Source organism: Carica papaya, chromosome 5, assembly GCF_054855325.1.
Source record: "Carica papaya isolate Zhongbai chromosome 5, ASM5485532v1, whole genome shotgun sequence".
In the NCBI taxonomy this organism is placed as follows: Eukaryota; Viridiplantae; Streptophyta; class Magnoliopsida; order Brassicales; family Caricaceae; genus Carica; species Carica papaya.
The window spans coordinates 30976392-30991148 of record NC_142313.1 but is presented as its reverse complement, the minus strand read 5'-3'; the positions used below and the strand labels follow the sequence as shown (position 1 = coordinate 30991148).

The 14757-nt window shown below is 46.4% G+C and overlaps 3 non-coding genes and 26 pseudogenes across 3 annotated transcripts; all 29 read left to right on the top strand.

Moving 5' to 3' along the window:
* The first annotated feature begins 559 nt into the window (after positions 1-559).
* On the top strand, positions 560-678 carry LOC148263817 (5S ribosomal RNA; annotated as a pseudogene).
* Positions 679-1241: 563 nt separating this feature from the next.
* Positions 1242-1360, top strand: LOC148263816 (5S ribosomal RNA; annotated as a pseudogene).
* Positions 1361-1565: 205 nt separating this feature from the next.
* On the top strand, positions 1566-1684 carry LOC148263815 (5S ribosomal RNA). Its single transcript, XR_015819681.1, has one exon. It is a non-coding gene; the product is annotated as a 5S ribosomal RNA (ribosomal RNA).
* A 561-nt stretch (positions 1685-2245) lies between these two features.
* LOC148263814 (5S ribosomal RNA) lies at positions 2246-2363 on the top strand (annotated as a pseudogene).
* Positions 2364-2566: 203 nt separating this feature from the next.
* LOC148263813 (5S ribosomal RNA) lies at positions 2567-2685 on the top strand (annotated as a pseudogene).
* A 209-nt stretch (positions 2686-2894) lies between these two features.
* LOC148263812 (5S ribosomal RNA) lies at positions 2895-3013 on the top strand (annotated as a pseudogene).
* Positions 3014-3573: 560 nt separating this feature from the next.
* LOC148263811 (5S ribosomal RNA) lies at positions 3574-3692 on the top strand (annotated as a pseudogene).
* Positions 3693-3905: 213 nt separating this feature from the next.
* On the top strand, positions 3906-4016 carry LOC148263810 (5S ribosomal RNA; annotated as a pseudogene).
* A 562-nt stretch (positions 4017-4578) lies between these two features.
* LOC148263809 (5S ribosomal RNA) lies at positions 4579-4697 on the top strand (annotated as a pseudogene).
* Positions 4698-5256: 559 nt separating this feature from the next.
* LOC148263808 (5S ribosomal RNA) lies at positions 5257-5375 on the top strand (annotated as a pseudogene).
* Positions 5376-5580: 205 nt separating this feature from the next.
* Positions 5581-5699, top strand: LOC148263807 (5S ribosomal RNA; annotated as a pseudogene).
* Positions 5700-5904: 205 nt separating this feature from the next.
* LOC148263806 (5S ribosomal RNA) lies at positions 5905-6023 on the top strand (annotated as a pseudogene).
* A 205-nt stretch (positions 6024-6228) lies between these two features.
* On the top strand, positions 6229-6347 carry LOC148263805 (5S ribosomal RNA; annotated as a pseudogene).
* Positions 6348-6550: 203 nt separating this feature from the next.
* Positions 6551-6669, top strand: LOC148263804 (5S ribosomal RNA; annotated as a pseudogene).
* Positions 6670-6878: 209 nt separating this feature from the next.
* Positions 6879-6997, top strand: LOC148263803 (5S ribosomal RNA; annotated as a pseudogene).
* Positions 6998-7915: 918 nt separating this feature from the next.
* Positions 7916-8034, top strand: LOC148263802 (5S ribosomal RNA; annotated as a pseudogene).
* A 621-nt stretch (positions 8035-8655) lies between these two features.
* On the top strand, positions 8656-8773 carry LOC148263801 (5S ribosomal RNA; annotated as a pseudogene).
* A 203-nt stretch (positions 8774-8976) lies between these two features.
* On the top strand, positions 8977-9095 carry LOC148263800 (5S ribosomal RNA; annotated as a pseudogene).
* Positions 9096-9304: 209 nt separating this feature from the next.
* On the top strand, positions 9305-9423 carry LOC148263799 (5S ribosomal RNA; annotated as a pseudogene).
* Positions 9424-9629: 206 nt separating this feature from the next.
* Positions 9630-9748, top strand: LOC148263798 (5S ribosomal RNA). The gene has a single exon (XR_015819979.1). It is a non-coding gene; the product is annotated as a 5S ribosomal RNA (ribosomal RNA).
* Positions 9749-10309: 561 nt separating this feature from the next.
* LOC148263797 (5S ribosomal RNA) lies at positions 10310-10427 on the top strand (annotated as a pseudogene).
* Positions 10428-10630: 203 nt separating this feature from the next.
* Positions 10631-10749, top strand: LOC148263796 (5S ribosomal RNA; annotated as a pseudogene).
* Positions 10750-10958: 209 nt separating this feature from the next.
* Positions 10959-11077, top strand: LOC148263795 (5S ribosomal RNA; annotated as a pseudogene).
* Positions 11078-11639: 562 nt separating this feature from the next.
* Positions 11640-11758, top strand: LOC148263794 (5S ribosomal RNA; annotated as a pseudogene).
* Positions 11759-11967: 209 nt separating this feature from the next.
* LOC148263793 (5S ribosomal RNA) lies at positions 11968-12086 on the top strand. Its single transcript, XR_015820429.1, has one exon. It is a non-coding gene; the product is annotated as a 5S ribosomal RNA (ribosomal RNA).
* A 562-nt stretch (positions 12087-12648) lies between these two features.
* On the top strand, positions 12649-12767 carry LOC148263792 (5S ribosomal RNA; annotated as a pseudogene).
* A 205-nt stretch (positions 12768-12972) lies between these two features.
* LOC148263791 (5S ribosomal RNA) lies at positions 12973-13091 on the top strand (annotated as a pseudogene).
* An 885-nt stretch (positions 13092-13976) lies between these two features.
* Positions 13977-14095, top strand: LOC148263790 (5S ribosomal RNA; annotated as a pseudogene).
* Positions 14096-14304: 209 nt separating this feature from the next.
* On the top strand, positions 14305-14413 carry LOC148263789 (5S ribosomal RNA; annotated as a pseudogene).
* Positions 14414-14757: the final 344 nt, after the last annotated feature.

Sequence of the window (14757 nt, the reverse complement as noted above, 5' to 3'; positions counted from 1 at the left end):
TTTTTTCAGACGGGTCGTTCGACATTACGCACGACTGGAACTAGGGTCCACTAGTTTATACGCAAATGTGAGTCAAGAAGCAGGGGCATTTTAATCGATATTAGAACGAGAAGGAGAGATGCAGAGTGCACGCAAAAGGAAACAAATGACGGGAGGGGGGATGGAGGGAGAAAAAGTGTATGTATTTGCAGCGCAGAATGAAACATGAGTAATCATACCAGCACCAATGCAACGGATTCTATCAGAACTCCGCAAGTTAAGGGTGTTTGGGCGAGAGTAGCTCTAGGATGGGTGACCTCCTTCGAAGTCCTTATATTTCACCCATTTTCTAAGGAAGTCCTCGTGTTGCACCCATTTTTTTGCAGATGATTCTTTCGACGATACGCGCGACTTGAATTATGGTCCTCAGGTTTATTCGCAAATGTGAGTCACGGCACCGTAGTATTTTACTTGATATTAGAACGAGCACGGGAGGTGCAGTGCGCACGCACAAGGAAACAAATGACGGGAGGGGGAAGAAAGGAGAATGAGTTTATGTATTTGCAGCGCATAATTAAAAGGGTGCGATCATACCAGCACTAATGCACCGGATCCCATCAGAACTCCGCAGTTAAGTTTGCTTGGGCGAGAGTAGTACTCGGGTGGGTGACCTCCTGGGAAGTCCTTGTGTCGCACAAATTTATTTTCAGACGGGTCGTTCGACGTTACGTGCGACTTGAACTAGGGTCCGCTGGTTTATACGCAAATGTGAATCAAAAAGCAGGGGCATTTTAATCGATATTAGAACGAGAAAGAGAGGTGTAGTGTGAACGCACAAGGAAACAATTGATGGGAGGGGGACGGAAGGAGAAGGAGTGTATGTATTTTCAGCACGAAATGAAATAGGTGCGATCATACCAGCACTAATGCAACGGATTCTATCAGAACTCCGTAGGTAAGGGTGCTTGGGCGAGAGTAGTACTAGCATGGGTTACCTCCTGCGAAGTCCTTATATTTCACCAATTTTCTTGTGAAGTCCTCGTGTTGCACCCATTTTCTTTTTTTCAGATGTGCCGTTCGACGTTACGCGTGACTTTAATTATGGTTTGCAGATTTATTCGCAAATGTGAGTCACGGCGCCGTGGCATTTTACTTGATATTTGAACGAGAACGAGAGGTGCAGTGCGCATGCACAAAAAAACAAATGACGGGAGGGGGAAGAAAGGGGAATGAGTTTATGTATTTGTAGTGCAAAATTAAACAGTTGCTATCATACCAGCACTAATGCACCGGATCCCATCAGAACTCCGCAGTGAAGTGTGCTTGGGCGAGATTAGTACTCGGATGGGTGACCTCCTGGGAAGTCCTCGTGTCGCACCAATTTTTTTTCAGACGGGTCGTTTGACGTTACGCGCATCTGGAACTAGGGTCCGCTGGTTTATACGCAAATATGAGTTAAGAAGTAGGGGCATTTTAATCGATATTAGAACGAGAATGAGAGGTGAAGTGTGAACGCACAAGGAAACAAATGACGGGAGGGGGAAGAAAGGAGAAGGAGTGTATGTATTTGCAGCGCGAAATTAAACAGGTGCGATCATACCAGCACTAAAGCTCCGGATCCCATCAGAACTCCGCAGTTAAGTGTGCTTGGGCTAGAGTAGTACTCGGATGGGTGACCACTTGGGAAGCCCTCGTGTTGCACCTATTTTTTTTCGGATGGGTTGTTCGACGTTATGCGCGAATGGAATTATAAACCGCTGGTTCATTTGCAAAGGTGAGTCACGGTGTCGGGGCATATTACTTGATATTAGAACGAGAAAGAGAGATGCAGAGTGCACGCACAAGGAAACAAATGACGGGAGGGGGGATGGGAGGAGAAAGAGTGTATGTATTTGCAGTGCAGAATGAAACATGAGGGATCATACCAGCACTAATGCAACGGATTCTATCAGAACTCCGCAGTTAAGGGTGCTTGGGCGAGAAAAGTACTCGGATGGGTGACCTCCTGCGAAGTCCTTATATTTCACCCATTTTCTTGGGAGGTCCTCGTGTTGGACGCATCTTTTTGCAGATGATTCTTACGACGTTACGCGCGACATGATTTATGGTCCGCAGGTTTATTCGCAAATGTGAGTCACAGCGCCGTGGCATTTTACTTGATATTAGAACGAGTACGGGAGGTGCAGTGCGCACGCACAAGGAAACAAATGACGGGAGGAGGAAGAAAAGAGAAGGAGTGTATGTATTTGAAGTGCAAAATTAATCAAGTGGCATCATACCTGCACTAATGCACTGGATCCCATCAGAACTCTGCAGTTAAGTGTGCTTGGGCGAGAGTAGTACTCGGATGGGTAACCTCTTGGGAAGTCCTCGTATCGCAACAATTTTTTTTCAGATGAGTCGTTCGACGTTACGCGCGACTGGAACTATGGTCCGCTGGTTTATACGCAAATGTGAGTCAAGAATCAGGGGCATTTTTATTGATATTAGAACGAGAAGGAGAGGTGCAGTGTGAACGCACAAGGAAACAAATGATGGGAGGGGGGAGGGAAGAAGGAGTGTATGTATTTTCAGCACGAAATTAAACAGGTGCAGTCACCCCAGCACAAATGCACCGGATCCCATCAGAACTTCGCAGTTCAGTGTGCTTTGGCGAAAGTAGTACAATGATGGGTTACCTCCTGGGAAGTTCTCGTGTTGCACCCATTTTCTTTTTTTCATATGTGCTGTTCGACCTTACGCGCGACTTTACTTATGGTCCGCAGATTTATTCGCAAATGTGAGTCACGGCGCCATGGCATTTTACTTGATATTAGAACGAGAACAGGAGGTGCAGTGCGCACGCACAAGGAAACAAATGACGGGAGGGGGAAGAAAGGAGAAGGAGTTTATGTATTTGCAGCGTGGAATTAGATGGGTGCGATCATACCAGCACAAATGCACCGGATCCCATCAGAACTCCGCAGTTAAGTGTGCTTTGGCGAAAGTAGTACGATGATGGGTTACAACGTGGGACGTTCTCGTGTTGCACCCATTTTTTTTTTCAGATGTGTCGTTCGACGTTACGCGCGACTTTAATTATGGTCCGCAGATTTATTCGCAAATGTGAGTCACGACGCCGTGGCATTTTACCTGATATTTGAACGAGAACGAGAGGTGCAGTGCGTATGCACAAGGAAACAAATGACGGGAGGGGGAAGAAAGGAGAAGGAGTGTATGTATTTGCAGCGCGAAATGAAACAGGTGCGATCATACCACCACTAATGCAACGGATTCTATCAGAACTCCGTAGGTAAGGGTGTTTGGGCGAGAGTAGTACTAGCATGGGTTACCTCCTGCGAAGTCCTTATATTTCATCCATTTTCTTGTGAAGTCCTTGTGTTGCACCCATTTTTTTGCAGATAATTCTTTCGACGATACGCACGACTTGAATTATGGTCCTCAGGTTTATTCGCAAATGTGAGTCACGGCACCGTAGCATTTTACTTTATATTAGAAGGAGCACGGGAGGTGCAGTGCGCACGCACAAGGAAAAAATGACGGGAGGGGGAAGAAAGGGGAATGAGTTTATGTATTTGCAGCACAAAATTAAACAGGTGCGATCATACCAGCACGAATGCACCGGATCCCATCAGAACTCCGCAGTTAAGTGTGCTTTGGTGAAAGTAGTACAATGATGGGTTACCTCGTGGGAAGTTCTCGTGTTGCACCCATTTTTTTTTTCAGATGTGTCGTTCGATGTTACGTGCGACTTTAATTATGGTCCGCAGATTTATTTGCAAATGTGAGTCACGGCGCCGTGGCATTGTACTTGATATTTGAACGAGAACGAGAACGAGAGGTGCAGTGCGCACGCACTTGGAAACAAATGACGGGAGGGGGAAGAAAGGAGAAGGAATTTATGTATTTGTAGCGCGAAATTAAACAGGTGCGATCATACCAGCACTAATGCACCGGATCCCATCAGAACTCCGCAGTTAAGTGTGCTTGGGTGAGAGTAGTGGGTGACCTCCTCGGAAGTCCTCGTGTCGCACTAATTTTTTTTTCAGACGGGTCGTTCGACGTTACGCGCGACTGGAACTAGGGTCCACTGGTTTATACGCAAATATGAGTCAAGAAGCAGGGGCATTTTAATCTATATTAGAACGAGATGGAGAGATGCAGAGTGCACGCACAAGGAAACAAATGACGGGAGGGGGGATGGAGGGAGAAAAAGTGTATGTATTTGCAGCGTAGAATGAAATATGAGCAATCATACCAGCACCAATACAACCGATTCTGTCAGAACTCCGCAAGTTAAGGGTGCTTGGGCGAGAGTAGCACTAGGATGGGTGACCTCCTGCGAAGTCCTTATATTTCACCAATTTTCTTAGTAAGTCCTCGTGTTGCACCCATTTTTTTGCAGATGATTCTTTCGACGATACGCGCGACTTGAATTATGGTCCTCAGGTTTATTCGCAAATGTGAGTCACGGCACCGTAGCATTTTACTTGATATTAGAACGAGCATAGGAGGTGCAGTGCGCACGCACAAGGAAACAAATGACGGGAGGGGGAAGAAAGGAGAAGGAGTTTATGTATTTGCAGCGCAGAATTAAACGGGTGCGATTATACCAGCACTAATGCACCGGATCCCATCAGAACTCCGCTGTTAAGTGTGCTTAGGCGAGAGTAGTACTCGAATGGGTGACCTCCTGGGAAGTCCTTGTGTCGCACCAATTTATTTTCAGACGGGTCGTTCGACGTTACGCGAGACTGGAACTGGGGTCCGCTGGTTTACACGCAAATCTGAGTCAAGAAGCAGGGGCATTTTAACCGATATTAGAACGAGAAGGAGAGGTGCAGTGTGAACGCACAAGGAAACAATTGATGGGAGGGGGAGGGAAGGAGAAGGAGTGTATGTATTTTCAGCACGAAATGAAACAGGTGCGATCATACCAGCACTAATGCAACAGATTCTATCAGAACTCCGCAGGTAAGGGTGCTTGGGCGAGAGTAGTACTAGCATGGGTTACCTCCTGCGAAGTCCTTATATTTCACCCATTTTCTTGTGAAGTCCTCGTGTTGCACCCATTTTTTTGCAAATGATTCTTTCGACGTTACGCGCGACTTGAATTATGGTCCTCAGGTTTATTCGCAAATGTGAGTCACGGCGCTGTGGCATTTTACTTGATATTAGAACGAGAACGGGAGGTGCAGTGCGCACGCACAAGGAAACAAATGACGGGAGGGGGAAGAAAGGGGAATGAGTTTATGTATTTGCAGCCCGAAATTAAACAGGTGGGATCATACCAGCACTAATGCACCGGATCCCATCAGAACTCCGCAATGAAGTGTGCTTGGGCGAGATTAGTACTCGGATGGGTGACCTCCTGGGAAGTCCTCGTGTCATACCAATTTTTTTTCAGACGGGTCGTTCGACGTTACGCGCTTCTAGAACTAAGGTCCGCTGGTTTATACGCAAATGTGAGTCAAGAAGTAGGGGCATTTTAATCGATATTAGAACGAGAATGAGAGGTGAAGTGTGAACGCACAAGGAAACAAATGACGGGAGGGGGAAGAAAGGAGAAGGAGTGTATGTATTTGCAGCGCGAAATTAAACAGGTGCGATCATACCAGCACTAAAGCCTCGGATCCCAAAAGAACTCCGCAGTTAGGTGTGCTTGGGCGAGAGTAGTACTCGGATGGGTGACCACTTGGGAAGCCCTCGTGTTGCACCTATTTTTTTTCGGATGGGTTATTCGACGTTAGCCGCGAATGGAATTATAAACCGCTGGTTCATTTGCAAAGGTGAGTCACAGTGCTGGGGCATATTACTTGATATTAGAACGAGAAAGAGAGATGCAGAGTGCACACACAAGGAAACAAATGACGGGAGGGGGAAGAAAGGAGAAGGAGTTTATGTATTTGCAGCGCAAAATTAATCAGGTGCGATCATACCAGCACTAATGCAACAGATCCCATCATAACTCCGCAGTTAAGTGTGCTTGGGCGAGAGTAGTACTCAGATGGGTGACCACTTGGGAAGTCCTCGTGTTGCACCCATTTTTTTACAGATGATTCTTTCAATGTTACGTGCGACTTGAATTATGGTCCTCAGGTTTATTCGCAAATGTGAGTCACGGCGCTGTAGCATTTTACTTGATATTAGAACGAGAACGGGAGGTGCAGTGCGCACGCACAAGGAAACAAATGACGGGAGGGGGAAGAAAGGGGAATGAATTTATGTATTTGCAGCGCAAAATTAAACAGGTGCGATCATACCAGCACTAATGCACCGGATCCCATCAGAACTCCGCAGTGAAGTGTGCTTGGGCGAGTGTAGTACTCGGATGTGTGACCTCTTGGGAAGACCTTGTATCGCAACAATTTTTTTTCAGAGGGGTCGTTCGACGTTACGCGCGACTGGAACTATGGTCCACTGGTTTATACGCAAATGTGAGTCAAGAATCAGGGGCATTTTAATCGATATTAGAACGAGAAGGAGAGGTGAAGTGTGAACGCACAAGGAAACAAATGATGGGAGGGGTATAGGGAAGAAGGAGTGCATGTATTTTCAGCACGAAATAAACAGGTGCGGTCACACCAGCACAAATGCACCGGATCCCATCAGAACTCCGCAATTAAGTGTGCTTTGGCGAAAGTAGTACAATGATGGGTTACCTCCTGGGAAGTTCTCGTGTTGCTCCCATCTTCTTTTTTTCAAATGTGCCGTTCGACGTTACGCGCGACTTTAATTATGGTCCGCAGATTTATTCGCAAATATGAGTCACGGCGCCGTGGCATTTTACTTGATATTTGAACGAGAACATGAGGTGCAGTGGGCACGCACAAGGAAACAAATGACGGGAGGGGGAAGAAAGGAGAAGGAGTTTATGTATTTGCAGCGCAAAATTAGACAGGTTCGATCATACTAGCACTTATGCACCGGATCCCATTAGAACTCCGCAGTTAAGTGTGCTTGGGCGAGAGTAATACTCGGATGGGTGACCTCCTGGGAAGTTCTCGTGTCGCTCTAATTTTTTTTGTCAGACCTGTCGTTCGACGTAAGGCGCGACTGCAACTAGGGTCCACTGGTTTATACGCAAATGTGAGTCAAGAAGCAGGGGTATTTTAATCGATATTAGAACGAGAAAGAGAGATGCAGAGTGCACGCACAAGGAAACAAATGACGGGAGGGGGAGGGAAGGAGAAAGAGTGTATGTATTTTCAGCACGAAATGAAACAGGTGCGATCATACCAGCACTAATGCATCGGATTCTATTAGAACTCCATAGGTAAGGGTGCTTGGGCGAGAGTAGTACTAGCATGGGTTACCTCCTGCGAAGTCCTTATATTTCACCCATTTTCTTGTAAAGTCCTCGTGTTGCACCCATTTTTTTGCAGATGATTTTTTCGAAGTTACGCGCGACTTGAATTATGGTCCTCAGGTTTATTCGCAAATGTGAGTCAAGAAGCAGGGGCATTTTAATCGATATTAAAAACGAGAAGGAGAGGCGCAGTGTGAACGCACAAGGAAACAATTGACGAGAGGGGGGATGGAGGGAGAAAAAGTGTATGTATTTGCAGCGCAGAATGAAACATGAGCAATCATACCAGCACCAATGCAACGGATTCTATCAGAACTCCGCAAGTTAAGGGTGCTTGGGCGAGAGTAGCTCTATGATGGGTGACCTCCTGCGAAGTCCTTATATTTCACCCATTTTCTTAGGAAGTCTTCGTTTTGCACCCATTTTTTTGCAGATGATTCTTTCGACGTTACGCGCGACTTGAATTATGGTCCTCAGGTTTATTCGCAAATGTGAGTCACGGCGCCGTGGCATTTTACTTGATATTTGAACGAGAACGTGAGGTGCAGTGCGCACGCACAAGGAAACAAATGACGGGAGGGGGAAGAAAGGAGAAGGAGTTTATGTATTTGCAGCGCAAAATAAAACAGGTGCGATCATACCAGCACTAATGCACCGGATCCCATAAGAACTCCGCAGTTAAGTGTGCTTGGGCGAGAGTAGTACTCGGATGGGTGACCTCCTGCGAAGTCCTTATATTTCACCCCTTTTCTTAGGAAGTTCTCGTGTTGCACCCATTTTTTTAGGAAGTTCTCGTGTTGCACCCATTTTTTTGCAGATTATTCTTTCGACGATACGCGCGACTTGAATTATGGTCCTCAGGTTTATTCGCAAATGTGAGTCACGGCGCTGTAGCATTTTACTTGATATTAGAACGAGAAAGATAGATGCAGAGTGCACCCACAAGGAAACAAATGATGGGAGGGGGATGGGAGGAGAAAGAGTGTATGTATTTGCAGTGCAAAATGAAACATGAGGGATCATACCAGCACTAATGCAAGGGATTCTATCAGAACTCCGCAGTTAAGGGTGCTTGGGCGAGAAAAGTACTCGGATGGGTGACCTCCTGCGAAGTCCTTATATTTCACCCATTTTCTTGGGAGGTCCTCGTGTTGCACCCATCTTTTTGCAGATGATTCTTTCGACGTTACGCGCGACTTGATTTATGGTCCGCAGGATTTTTCGCAAATGTGAGTCACGGCGCCGTGGTATTTTACTTGATATTAGAACGAGTACGGGAGGTGCAGTGCGCACGCACAAGGAAACAAATGACGGGAGGAGGAAGAAAAGAGAAGGAGTGTATGTATTTGAAGCGCAAAAATTGAACAAGTGGCATCATACCAGCACTAATGCACTGGATCCCATCAGAACTTTGCAGTTAAATGTGCTTGGACAAGAGTAGTACTCGGATGGGTGACCTCTTGGGAAGTTCTCGTATCGCAACAATTTTTTTGCAGATGGGTCGTTCGACGTTACATGCGACTGGAACTATGGTCCGCTGGTATATACGCAAATGTGAGTCAAGAATCAGGGGCATTTTAATCGATATTAGAACGAGAAGGAGAGGTGCAGTGTGAACGCACAAGGAAACAAATGATGGGAGGGGGGAGGGAAGAAGGAGTGTATGTATTTTCAGCACGAAATTAAACAGGTGCGGTCACACCAGCACAAATGCACCGCATTCCATCAGAACTCCGCAGTTAAGTGTGCTTTGGCGAAAGTAGTACAATGATGGGTTACCTCATAGGAAGTTCTCGTGTTGCACCCATTTTCTTTTTTTCAGATGTGCCGTTCGACGTTACGCGCGATTTTAATTATGGTCCGCAGATTTATTCGCAAATGTGAGTCACGGCGCCGTGGCATTTTACTTGATATTTGAACGAGAACGAGAGGTGCAGTGCGCACACACAAGGAAACAAATGACGGGAAGGGGAAGAAAGGATAAGGAGTTTATGTATTTGAAGCACGAAATTAAACAGGTGCGATCATACCAGCACTAATGCACCGGATCCCATAAGAACTCCGCAGTTAAGTGTGCTTGGGCGAGAGTAGTACTCGAATTGGAGACCTCCTGGGAAGTCCTCGTGTCGCACTAATTTTTTTTTCAGACAGGTCGTTCGACGTTTCGCGCGACTTTAATTATGGTCTGCAGATTTATTCGCAAATGTGAGTCACGACGCCGTGGCATTTTACTTGATATTTGAACGAGAACGAGAGGTGCAGTGCGCACGCACAAGGAAACAAATGACGGAAGGGGGAAGAAAAGAGAAGGAGTGTATGTATTTGCAGCGCGAAATTAAATAGGTGCGATCATACCAGCACTAAAGCTCCGGATCCCATCAGAACTCCGCAGTTAAGTGTGCTTGGGCGAGAGTAGTACTCGGATGGGTGACCACTTGGGAAGCACACGTGTTGCACCTATTTTTTTTCGGATGGGTTGTTCGACGTTACGCGCGAATGGAATTATAAACCGTTGGTTCATTTGCAAAGGTGAGTCACGGTGCCAGGGCATATTACTTGATATTAAAACGAGAAAGAGAGATGCAGAGTGCACGCACAAGGAAACAAATGACGGGAAGGGGGATGGAAGAAGAAAGAGTGTATGTATTTGCAGTGCAGAATGAAACATGAGGGATCATACCAGCACTAATGCAACGGATTCTATCAGAACTCCGCAGTTAAGGGTGCTTGGGCGAGAAAAGTACTCGGATGAGTGACCTTCTGCGAAGTCCTTATATTTCACCCATTTTCTTGGGAGGTCCTCGTGTTGCACCCATCTTTTTGCAAATGATTCTTTCGACGTTAGGCGCGACTTGATTTATGGTCCGCAGATTTATTCGCAAATGTGAATCACGGCGCCGTGGCATTTTACTTGATATTAGAACGAGTACGGGAGGTGCAGTGCGCACACACAAGGAAACAAATGACGGGATGAGGAAGAAAAGAGTATGAATGTATGTATTTGAAGCGCAAAATTAAACAAGTGGCATCATACCAGCACTACTGCACTGGATCCAATCAGAACTCTACAGTTAAGTGTGCTTGGACGAGAGTAGTACTCGGATGGGTGACCTCTTGGGAAGTCCTCGTATTGCAACAATTTTTTTTCAGATGGGTCGTTCGACGTTACGCGCGACTGGAACTATGGTCTGCTGGTTTATACGCAAATGTGAGTCAAGAATCACGGGCATTTTAATCGATATTAGAACGAGAAGGAGAGGTGCAGTGTGAACGCACAAGGAAACAAATGATGGGAGAGGGGAGGGAAGAAGGAGTGTATGTATTTTCAGCACGAAATTAAACAGGTGCGGTCACACCAGCACAAATGCAATGGATCCCATCAGAACTTCGCAGTTAAGTGTGCTTTGGCGTAAGTAGTGCAATGATGGGTTACCTCCTGGGAAGTTCTCGTGTTGCACCCATTTTCTTTTTTTCAGACGTGCCATTCGACGTTACGCGCGACTTTTTTTGTGGTCCGCAGATTTATTCGCAAATGTGAGTCACGGCACCGTGGCATTTTTCTTGATATTTGAACGAGAACGTGAGGTACAGTGCGCACGCACAAGAAAACAAATGACGGGAGGGGGAAGAAAGGAGAAGGAGATTATGTATTTGCAGCGCAAAATTAAACGGGTGCGATCATACCAGCACTAATGCACCGGATGCCAACAGAACTCTGGAGTTAATTGTGTTTGGGCGAGAGTAGTACTCGGATGGGTGACCTCCTGGGAAGTCCTCGTGTCGCACTAATTTTTTTTTCAGACGGGTCGTTCAACGTTAAGCGCGACTGGAATGAGGGTCCACTGGTTTATACGCAAATGTGAGTCAAGAAGCAGGGGCATTTTAATCGATATTAGAACGAGAAGGGGAGATGCAGAGTGCACGCACAAGGAAACAAATGACGGGAGGGGGGATGGAGGGAGAAAAAGTGTATGTATTTGCAGCGCAGAATGAAACATGAGCAATCATACCAGCACCAATGCAACGGATTCTATCAGAACTCCGCAAGTTAAGGGTGCTTGGGCGAGAGAAGCACTAGGATGGGTGACCTCCTGAGAAGTCCTTATATTTCACCCATTTTCTTAGGAAGTCCTCGTGTTGCACCCATTTTTTTGCAGATGATTCTTTCGACGATACGCGCGACTTGAATTATGGTCCTCAAGTTTATTCGCAAATGTGAGTAACAGCACCGTAGCATTTTATTTGATATTAGAACGAGCACAGGAGGTGCAGTTCGCGAGCACAAGGAAACAAATGATGGGAGGGGGAAGAAAGGAGAAGGAGTTTATGTATTTGCAGCGCAGAATTAATCCGGTGCGATCATACCAGCACAAATGCACCGGATCCCATCAGAACTCCGCAGTTAAGTGTGCTTTGGCGAAAGTAGTACAATGATCGGTTACCTCCTGGGAAGTGTTCGTGTTGCACCCATTTTCTTTTTTTCAGATGTACCGTTCGACGTTACGCGCGACTTTAATTATGGTCCGCAGATTTATTCGCAAATGTGAGTCACGGCACTGTGGCATTTTACTTGATATTTAAACGAGAACGAGAGGTGCAGTGCGCACGCACAAGGAAACAAATGACGGGAGAGGGAAGAAAGAAGAAGGAGTTTATGTATTTGCAGCGCGAAATTAAACAGGTGCGATCATACCAGCACAAATGCACCGGATCCCATCAGAACTCCGCAGTTAAGTGTTCTTGGACGAGAGTAGTACTCGGATGGGTGTCCTCCTGGGAAGTCCTCGTGTCGCACTAATTTTTTTTTTCAGATGGGTCGTTCGACGTTACGCGCGACTGGAACTAGGGTCCACTTGTTTATACGCAAATGTGAGTCAAGAAGCAGGGGCATTTTAATCGATATTAGAACGAGAAGGAGAGGTGCAGTGTGAACGCACAAGAAAAAAATTGATGGGAGGGGGAGAGAAGGAGAAGGAGTCTATGTATTTTCAGCACGAAATGAAACATGTGCGATCATACCAGCACTAATGCAACGGATTCTATCAGAACTCCGTAGGTAAGGGTGCTTGGGCGAGAGTAGTACTAGCATGGGTTACCTCCTTCGAAGTCCTTATATTTCACCCATTTTCTTGTGAAGTCCTCGTGTTGCACCCATTTTTTTTGCAGATGATGCTTTTGACGTTACGCGCGACTTTAATTATGGTCCTCAAGTTTATTCGCAAATGTGAGTCACGGCGCTGTAGCATTTTACTTGATATTAGAACGAGAACGGGAGGTGCAGTGCGCACGCACAAGGAAACAAATGACGGGAGGGGGAAGAAAGGGGAATGAGTTTATGTATTTGCAGCGCGAAATTAAACAGGTGGGATCATACCAGCACTATTGCACCGGATCCCATCAGAACTCCGCAGTGAAGTGTGCTTGGGCGAGATTAGTACTCGGATGGGTGACCTCTTGGGAAGTCCTCGTGTCGCACCAATTTTTTTTCAGACAGGTCGTTCGATGTTACGCGCGACTGGAACAAGGGTCCGCTGGTTTATACGTAAATGTGAGTCAAGAAACAGGGGCATTTTAATCGATATTAGGATGAGAATGAGAGGTGAAGTGTGAACGCACAAGGAAAAAAATGACGGGAGGGGGAAGAAATGAGAAGGAGTGTATGTATTTGCAGCACGAAATTAAACAGGTGCGATCATACCAGCACTAAAGCTCCGGATCCCATCAGAACTCCGCAGTTAAGTGTGTTTGGGCGAGAGTAGTACTCGGATGGGTCACCACCTGGGAAGCCCTCCTGTTGCACCTATTTCTTTTTTCGGATGGGTTGTTCGACGTTACGCGTGAATGGAATTATAAACTGCTGGTTCATTTGCAAAGGTGACTCACGGTGCCGGGGCATATTACTTGATATTAGAACGAGAAAGAGAGATGCAGAGTGCACGCACAAGGAAACAAATGACGGGAGGGAGGATGGGATGAGAAAGAGTGTATGTATTTGCAGTGCAGAATGAAACATGAGGGATCATACCAGCACTAATGCAACGGATTCTATCAGAACTCCGCAGTTAAGGGTGCTTGGGCGAAAAAAGTACTCGGATGGGTGACCTCCTGCGAAGTCCTTATATTTAACCAATTTTCTTGGGAGGTCCTCGTGTTGCACCCATCTATTTGCAGATGATTCATTCGACGTTACGCGCGACTTGATTTATGGTCTGCAGGTTTATTCGCAAATGTGAGTCACGACGCCGTGGCATTTTACTTGATATTAGAACGAGTACGGGAGGTGCAGTGCGCACGCACAAGGAAACAAATGACGGGAGGAGGAAGAAAAGAGAAGGAGTGTAAGTATTTGAAGCGCAAAATTAAACAAGTGGCATCATACCAGCACTGATGCACTGTATCCCATCAGAACTCTGCAGCTAAGTGTGCTTGGGCGAGAGTAGTACTCGGATGGGTGACCTCTTGGGATGTCCTCGTATCGCAACAATTTTTTTTTAGATGGGTCATTCGACGTTACGCGCGACTGGAACTATGGTCCGCTGGTCTATACGCAAATGTGAGTCAAGAATCAGGGGCATTTTAATCGATATTAGAACGAGAAGGAGAGGTGCATTGTGAACGCACAAGGAAACAAATGATGGGTGGGGGGGAGGGAAGAAGGAGTGTATGTATTTTCAGCACGAAATTAATCAGGTGCGGTCACACCAGCACAAATGCACCGGATCCCATCAGAACTCCGCAGTTAAGTGTGCTTTGGCGAAAGTAGTACAATGATGGGTTACCTCCTGGGAAGTTCTCGTGTTGCACCAATTTTCTTTTTTTCAGATGTACCGTTCGACGTTACGCGCGACTTTAATTATGGTCCGCAGATTTATTCGCAAATATGAGTCACGGCGCCGTGGCATTTTACTTGATATTTGAACGAGAACGAGAGGTGCAGTGCGCACGCACAAGGAAACAAATGACGTGAGGGGGAAGAAAGGAGAAGGAGTTTATGTATTTGTAGCGCTGAATTAAACGGGTGCGATCATACCAGCACTAATGCATCAGAACTCCGCAGTTAAGTGTGCTTAGGCGAGAGTAGTACTCGGATGGGTGACCTCCTGGGAAGTCCTCGTGTCGCACCAATTTTTTTTCAGACGGGTCGTTCGACGTTACGGGCGACTGGAACGAGGGTCCACTTGTTTATACGCAAATGTGAGTCACGAAGCAGGGGCATTTTAATCGATATTAGAACGAGAAGGAGATGTGCAGTGTGAACGCACAAGGAAACAATTGATGGGAGGGGGAAGGAAGGAGAAGGAGTGTATGTATTTTGAGCACGAAATGAAACAGGTGCGATCATACGAGCACTAATGCAACGGATTCTATCAGAACTCCGTAGGTAAGGGTGCTTGGGCGAGAGTAGTACTAGCATGGGTTACCTCCTGCGAAGTCCTTATATTTCACCCATTTTCTTGGGAAGTCCTCTT